Below are 8,247 nucleotides of genomic sequence, written 5' to 3'. Positions count from 1 at the left end.
CCCATTGGACTTGCAAACTTTATATGCCCCAGTACAGGGGAACACCAGGGCCAAAAAGTGGGAGTGGGTGGGTAGGGGAGCAGGGCAGGGGAGGGTATAAGGGGACTTTCAGGATAGCATTGGAAATGTAAATGAAGAAAATATCTAGTAAAAAAAAAGATTAACAAACCCTTCCCAAAATAACCAAAAGAGAGAATTCAAGTGAGTTAAAATGGGCAATAAAAGAGAAACCTTTCAATGGACACTGAAGAAATTCAGAGATTTATATGAACATACTTTAATAATCTATATTCCATTAAACTGGATGGAATCTAAATCTAAAAGTAATGGATGAATTTCTAGATATGCATGGCCTACTAAAACTAAACCAAGATGAAAGAAACAGTTTAAATAGACTCCTAACATTGAACGATATAGAAGTAGTAACTGAAAATCTCTCAACTAAAAAGCACAGAACCAGAAGGATCCAGTTCAGAATTTTATCAAACCCTCAAATAACTAACACCACTACTCCTCAAATTATTTCACAAAATAGGAAAGTTCCAAATTCTTTTTATGAAGCCAGTGTCATGCTGACATAAAACCCAGACAAAGCCACAAAAATAACATTATCAGCTAGTATCTCTGATGAACACAAAAATTTTGAGTAAAATACTTGCAAACCAAGTTCAAGAACACATTTAAAAGAGTATTTACCATGACCACTTCAGCTTCATCCCAGAGTTGCAGGAATGGTCCAACATATGGACATTAATAAATATAATTTACCACATAAAAAGACTCAAAGACACAAACCATATGACTATCTCACTGGATGTTGAAAAGACTTTTGACAAAATCAATATCACTTCATGATAAAAGTCCTAGAGAATTTGGGAATACAAGGGACATAGCTCAGCCTAATGAAGGCAACTATGTAGCAACCCTCAAACCAACATCATGCTAAATAGAGATAAATGAAAATCATTTCTACTAAAATAAGAACAAGTTGAGGATGTGTACTTTCTTCTCTTTTGCTCAACATAGTACTGAAAGTCTTTATTTTTGTGTGAAATATATTTTGATTATATTGTTCCTCCTGATTTTGCAAATCCTGATGTAGAACTCCCAGTTATTTCTCCAGAACCATATCTGCGTCATTACACCATGCTTCCTGCCATGATGATAATAGACTAAGAACCTCTTAACTGGAGGCCAGCTCCAATTAAATGTTTTCCTTTATAAGAGTGCATGGTCGTGGTGTCTTGAAGCAATAGAAACCCTAACTAAGAGAAGTTGGTACCAGGGGTTGGCTATTGCTGTGATAAGCCTGAATGGGCTTTGTTTGGAAGAATGTGGAGGATTAGATAAGCAGTTGAATGCTTTAAGCGCACCTTAGTGGGTTGTACTAGTAGAATACAATGGAGCTAGGGGGTGATTTGAACTGTGGGGCCTCGCTCAAGAGATTTCAGAGGAGAAGAACATTATTATGTGGCCTAGACACTGTTCTTGTGCTATTTTTCTCTTGTCCAAAAAATCTGCCAGAAAGGACATCGGCTGCGAAGTTTGGGGTTCGATGAAGATTGAAGTCATGGCTGGTGCAGAAAATGATGGCCAATTCCAGTTCACTGGTATTAAAAAATATTTCAACTCTTTACCCTCACAGGTAGATTGAATTGTGTCCTGGCCACATACGGAGGCATTGCTTTGCTGGTCTTATACTTCAAGTTAAGGCCTAAGAAAACTCCAGCTGTGAAAGCAACATAAATGGATTTTGAAATGTCTGACCTCACCTGTTAAGTCCCATGCCTGAAGAAGCTGATGTGAACTCATCATGTAATACTCAATTTGTACAATAAGTTATGAACCTGGAAAAAAAATCTGCCAGAGGCTAAATTGAAGAGTCATGGATTAATAGCTCTGGCAGAGAAAATTTCAAAACAGCTTGGTATTAGTGTTGCTTGGTTATTAGTTGTCACACTTATGAAGATCTAAAATGAAAAGGATCAAGATGAGCAAGGAAAAATACAAAATGTATAGTTAGAGGAGAAAAGGAACACCAGAATTTTTTTTTTTTAAAAATAAAACTGATACTAAAGGGAATAAAGAGAATGGTGACCTCAAGGAAAGACCTCACCCAGCTAAGCAGCCAACTTGTGAAAAAGAATTAAAGAAAAGCTTAGGGGTGGATGTGGTGGTACACGCCTTTACTCCTAGCAGTCAGGTGGCAGAAGCAGGCAGCTCTCTGGGTTCAAGGCAAGCCTAGCATACAGATCAAGTTTCAGGACAGCCAAGCTTGGGCAGTGAAGGACATTATCAAAAACAAAAAGTTCATGAAAATGTATTTGAACGAGGGGGCCATGTTCCTTGCCAGCAAACAAAAAACTTGCCAGCTTTGGTCATGTGATTCTGGCTTTGAATAAAAAAAGGGGAGGGGGGTTATGGAATCTCTACAACTAAGAAAAGCCACTGAGGCCAGTGACCCTGAACTGCGCCCTACAGAGGCTATTGTGTGAAGCTGTGAAGGTTAAGCCTGGATTGCTTGTAAGACCCCAAAATGATAGATGCCAGAGTCATGGAATACCTGTTGAGGAGAGCTGCTGACAGAGAGTAGAAACAGCCCAAGAGAATAAAGTATTTTGAGGTCAACAAAGCTAAAATAAATTGAAGATCTGAAGAGAGCTTTGACATTGACACGGAGATGTAGAGTTTAGACTTTGCCCAGCAGGTTTTCAGTCATGCTTTAGTCCAACTATTTCCTCCCTATATCCCCTTCCTTCCTGTTTGGAGTGGCAATGTATATTCTGTGCCATTGTATATTGGAAGTATGTGGCCTGGTTTTTGATTTTGATTTTACAAGGGATTATAGTTAGGATATTGCCATGAATATCAGAGATTGAACTGTGAAGAGTTGACGCTGTGATAGAATATTGTGGCTTTTCAAGTTTGACTAAATGCATTTTGTATTATGATATGGCTATAAGCCAGTGGGGTCCAGGAAGTAGAATGTGATGGTTTGAATGAAAATAACCCTCATAGGCTCATAGAAAGTGGCACTATTAGTGGCTGTGGCTTTCTTGGAGTAGGTGCAGCCTTGTTGGAAGAAGTGTGTAACTGGGCTTTAATGTTTTAGAAGTTCAATCTAGGCACAGTGACTCACTTGCTGTTCCTGCTGCCTGTTGATGAAGATGTAGAACCTTCTAGCTACCTCTCTAGCACCATGTCTGCCTGAGTTGCCACCATGCTTCTCACTATGACGGTAATGGACAAAAACCTGTGAATTGTAATCTACCTACAATTAAATGTTTCCCTTCATAAGAGTTGCTATGGTCATGGTATCTCACCACAGCAATAAAACCACCACTAAGACAAAGGGTAAAAGGAGAATAATAGGATTATTAGTGTTGAATGTGGAGGAAGATTAGAGGGCAGAGTAGAGGAGGGCGTAAGGGAGGGATAACTAACATTAAATTTTTTTTGAAAGAGATTGTATGGAAACCTACTACTGTAGGAGCTTCTGAAAATATTTATATACACACATGTGAAAAAGAATTCAAATGTAGTCATCATGTAACAGGTTGACAATTATCCTATCAAAAGTTATCAAAAGGATAACAAGTCAAAAGCCTAGTGCCAGGAATGGGCTATCCCTTTTGGAGTTGTTAGCCAGTGAAGTCCTATAGTTACTCAATGATACAAGCTACTACTGTCAATGGAGTTGATTCCATTCCTGAGTTTGTCAACAAGGCCCTATTGCTAAAGACATCACTTGAGCCATAGGACATGAAGAAATCAAGATGCTACTCTACTGGAAATTTCATTTTTATTAGCTAGTTTTCATAGTACTGAAAGCTGTTGTATAATTTCCTAGAGTAGAAAAGAATCCCAAACTCTGCCCAAATGTGAAACTTTTGAGATAACAAATCATCATTCTGGAAAGACATGTTCACTGATGCCATAATGGCCCAGAATTATGGGAGTAACCAAGAACTTTGTGGCTATATTTAAGGCCTGGAACCTGTGGCTAGACAGGTCATATGCTATAGATGAGAACCTACTACTATTATTCTTCTAAATGGACACACTATTAAACTGATTCCTAATGGTACATCATTAAACTCAGAGATTAGTGCATCTGTCAACCCTCATCAAAGAAACGTTTTCTTGTAGTCAATGATTAATATAAATACCCACAACCAATCAGGGTGTAGAGAACAAGAGACAGGGAAATCTTAGCCATTAAATGAGATATTTACATCACATCCTCTCCACCTAAGGCTCAAGGATCACTGTGGAGAAGCAGAAAGATCATGAGATCCAGAGGAATGAGACAACTATAAGAAAACAGTGTTTACTGGATACAACTGGGCAGTTTCACAGCAGTTGAGACAGCTTGCACAAAACCTGTTCAAGCTCAAGTCTGACAAAATTTCAGCATGAAAAATAGAGGCAGGGGGCAGCTGGAAGATAGCTCAAAGGTTAAGAGCACTGACAGCTCTTCCAGAGGTCCTGAGTTTAATTCCCAGCAACCACATGGTGGCTCACAACCATCTATAATGAAGTTTAGGACCTTCTTCTGACATGCAGGCATGTATGCAGGCAGAATACTGTGTACATAATAAATAAATCCATCCTAAAAAAAAAAAAAGAAAAATAGAAGTGGGAACTCCTACTCCTACATATATCAAAGATACTCTGAGGTAGGCAGATGTCTTGATCGTTCCAAATAAGATGGCAGTATTTACCCATCTGGAATTCGAGGCTAGCAAATTAATCCTTCAAACTGGAGTGCATGAGGTTTAAAGTTATGGCTAAGTCTCATGTTGCTGGTAATCTAGTCACAATTATTAGGTAGATGGGCATCAAAACAGGCTGTTATGACAGGAAATACAGGTAATTATATCCAATTGTCCATTACATCCAGTAATTTGTTGTCTTCACATTTATTTCAGTCTTGGTATCCAAGTTCTGGGTCCTGGCACATGTTAAGTGAGAACTGTACTCAAGAAAACAACCCTGAGCCAGGCATGGTGGTGCACACCTTTAATTTCAGCTAAAGATTTTAATGTCAATAGTAACATAGTAATCTATTAGACTTAATATTGTCCCCCTTTTCTTGGAGGACAATGCTCTATTGTTTTGCAGGTTTCTAAAGCTGACATCATTATGATTCCTACCATTTCCAACACTATATTAAAGGTAAATTCTAAATATTTCAGACATTTTAAAAGTACCTAAATATGAAATGATTTAAGAAATAGGAACTTAAAGGAACTTGAACTAAATTTTCCTGAGTGCTTACTTATAAATCAAACCAAGTTAAACACTTTGGTGAGGGCTTTATATATGAACTTACAGTGTAACATACATCTAAAGATAGTATGCAGAAACATATTCTCCTAAAGGCAAGGTGACCTTATTTATAAGACAATGTAATATAGCAAAAACATATTTAACAACATAAGAAGGAACATTAATGTAGATTGATGGAAAAGAAAAGATGAGCCAGATATAAGGCCATATATACACAGCTGCTAATTTTTGATAAAGATGCCCAAAAATCCACATTGAAGAAAATACAGCATCTTCAAGAAATGGGGTTATGAAAAGTAGATGTCCACATGCAGAAGAATGAAAATCAACCTGTGTACCTCACTTTGCACAAAATTCAACACAATCAGTGATATTAACAAGGATATTTAACACAAGACTGATATTAAATCAGGGATATCAACGCAAGACTGGAAACTCTGAAACTGTTAGAGGAAAAACTATGAAGTACACTTCAAGATGCAGGCATATGTAAGGACTTTCTGAGTGAGACTTCACTGGAAATTATCAACAGAATAAAGAGAATGGAAACATCATAGCTAGTTATACATCCAACAGAGATCAATATCTAGAATATAAAAGAACTCAAGAAACTAGTCATCAAGAAAACAACCCTGAGCCGGGCGTGGTGGCGCACGCCTTTAATCACAGCACTCAGAGGCAGAGGCAGGCAGATTTCTGAGTTTGAGGCCAGCCTGGTCTACAGAGTGAGTTCCAGGACAGCCAGGGCTACACAGAGAAAAAAATAAATAAATAAAAAGAAAACAACCCTGTCAAAATATGGACTAAGAAACTGAACAGAATTCTCAAAGAAAGAAATGCAAATGGATAACAGATATTTTAAAGTGTTCAACATCATTAGCAATCAGGGAAATGCAAATTGAAACTAATTAAAGATTCCACCTCATTACAATCTGAATGGCTATCATCAAGAAATCAAATAAAAACAAATGCTGAGGGGGAACCGGCAGCCATTATCCATTGTTGGTTGGAGTGCAAATTAATGCAGCCACTATTTATGAAATCAGTGTAGAGGTTTCTCATAGAGTTAAAAGATTGTGACCCCACTAACCACTCCTGAGAATATACCCAATGGGATTCATATTCTACCAAAGAGACATTTGCCTATCTATGTTCACCACTACTTTAAAATGAAAGTTTCAGGAAAATGGATGGAACTGGAAAATATCATACAAAGTGAGATAACCCAGACCCAGAAAGACAAATGCCATATGGGATTCTAGCTTCTAAACTATTGATTTTTATATTTGATTTGGAGTGCCTGATAGAAAGGGCCCATGTGATGGGGGAGGGGAAGAATCCTTCATAAAGGATGGAGATGGTAGAACACAGGCAATATTAAAGTACAAATGGGAATTTAGGGAGTGTCTTACTTTAGTTTCTATCACTGTGGTCAAGACCATAAGCAAAAGCAAACTTGGGAAGAAAGGGGTTTATTTAGATTATACTTCTTCCTCACAGTTCATCGTTGGGGGAAGTCAGGGCAGGACCTCAAGTAGGAGCCTAGAGGCAGAAACTGAAGCAGAGGCTATAGAGGCTTGCTCTCCATTGCTTTCTTAGATACCTTTAGTATAAGTCATCTAGCCCACATCAGCCACCAATCAAGAAAACACCCTGTAGCTTCCTTATAGCTCAGTCTGTTGGAAGCATCTTCTCAATCAAGGTATTCTCTTCTGAAATGTTGTGTCAAGTTGACAGAATAAAACAACAACAAAACATCACTAGCACAGGGAGCTTTAAAAGGTTTGATAGGGGAGGGGGACAGGCAATGAGGGAGAGGAAGAGGTGAGGGACAGGTCAATGAAAACTAAGGCTTTATGATTTTATTTCTTATGGAAGACACTAATTTGCAAGCGAATTTAAAATATAAATTAAAAAAACTTAATGGAGATTAAACACAGGAATCCTGCATGGGGAGACAATGATGCTCCCAGAAAACATGGGTTATTAAAAAGCAAAGCTTCAGTGCCAGGCATGGTATACTTTCTTAGGAGTTGTGCATGTACNTCAGCACAGGATATTGCACAATGCTCTTCGTTATCCACCATAACTAGATAGTAAGACTCTATTGTTGAATACTTTGACTAACGGATATAGAAAAATCAACCTAGAACTAACCAGGAAGCTCCCTCCCTGCTGGCTATCATTCATGGTGCTGGAAGGTGCTATGAATTAGCCTTCCAAGGGTGGGCATTACTTTTTCTAAAGGCTTTTGTGTTAGTTATCTCTCATCTATTCTATCTTTCCATCCCCCATTACAATTTAACCTTTCTTGTTTCATTATTTTCCTTTAACCCTTTATACCATTGCATTTTATTCCCCCCCATCCCCCTTAAAAGCCCATGAGCCCATGATCCCTTAATGAACTGCCTGACCTCTATGGGTATTCCAAATAAAATACACATATCTGAAGATCCAAATCTAACTTTTCTAAGTAAGAGAAAGCATGCAGAATTTGTCTTTCTGGTTCTGGATTACCTCATTCTGAATGATTGTCTTCAGCCCCATCCATTTATCTGTGAAATTTGTAATCTCTTTGACAGGGTATCTCTATGTAGTCCTTATCCTAGAGCTTGCTATGTAGCAGACCAGACTGGCCTTGAACTCACAGAGATCCTCCTGCCTTTGCCTCCTGAGTGCTGGGATTAAAGAAGTGTCATTCTTNAAATGTTCTTAGATATCCATTAATTTTTAAGAAATAATTTTGCTGAGTACAACAATCTTTGTTGACAGCTCAAGTAGCTTGCAAAGCCTGGGCTATATTCGAAAGCTTCCCTGGTTTTTAGATTGCATATGAGCAAAGTGATGTTACACTGATTTTTCTGACTAACATGTGATTTGACATATTGTTGTTACAAGTTTTAATATAGTTTCTTGGTTGGAATTTTGACTATGATGTATTGTGGAAAGGGCTTG

General features: G+C 38.1%; 1 pseudogene; it reads left to right on the top strand.

Annotated features, from left to right (window-relative positions):
* The first annotated feature begins 1,560 nt into the window (after positions 1-1,560).
* On the top strand, positions 1,561-1,852 carry LOC110287340 (annotated as a pseudogene).
* The last annotated feature ends 6,395 nt before the right edge of the window (positions 1,853-8,247 follow it).

The sequence above is a fragment of the Mus caroli genome, chromosome X, assembly GCF_900094665.2.
Source record: "Mus caroli chromosome X, CAROLI_EIJ_v1.1, whole genome shotgun sequence".
NCBI lineage: Eukaryota > Metazoa > Chordata > Mammalia > Rodentia > Muridae > Mus > Mus caroli.
The sequence above is the reverse complement of the archived record's forward strand: the minus strand, read 5'-3'. Positions and strand labels throughout refer to the sequence as shown.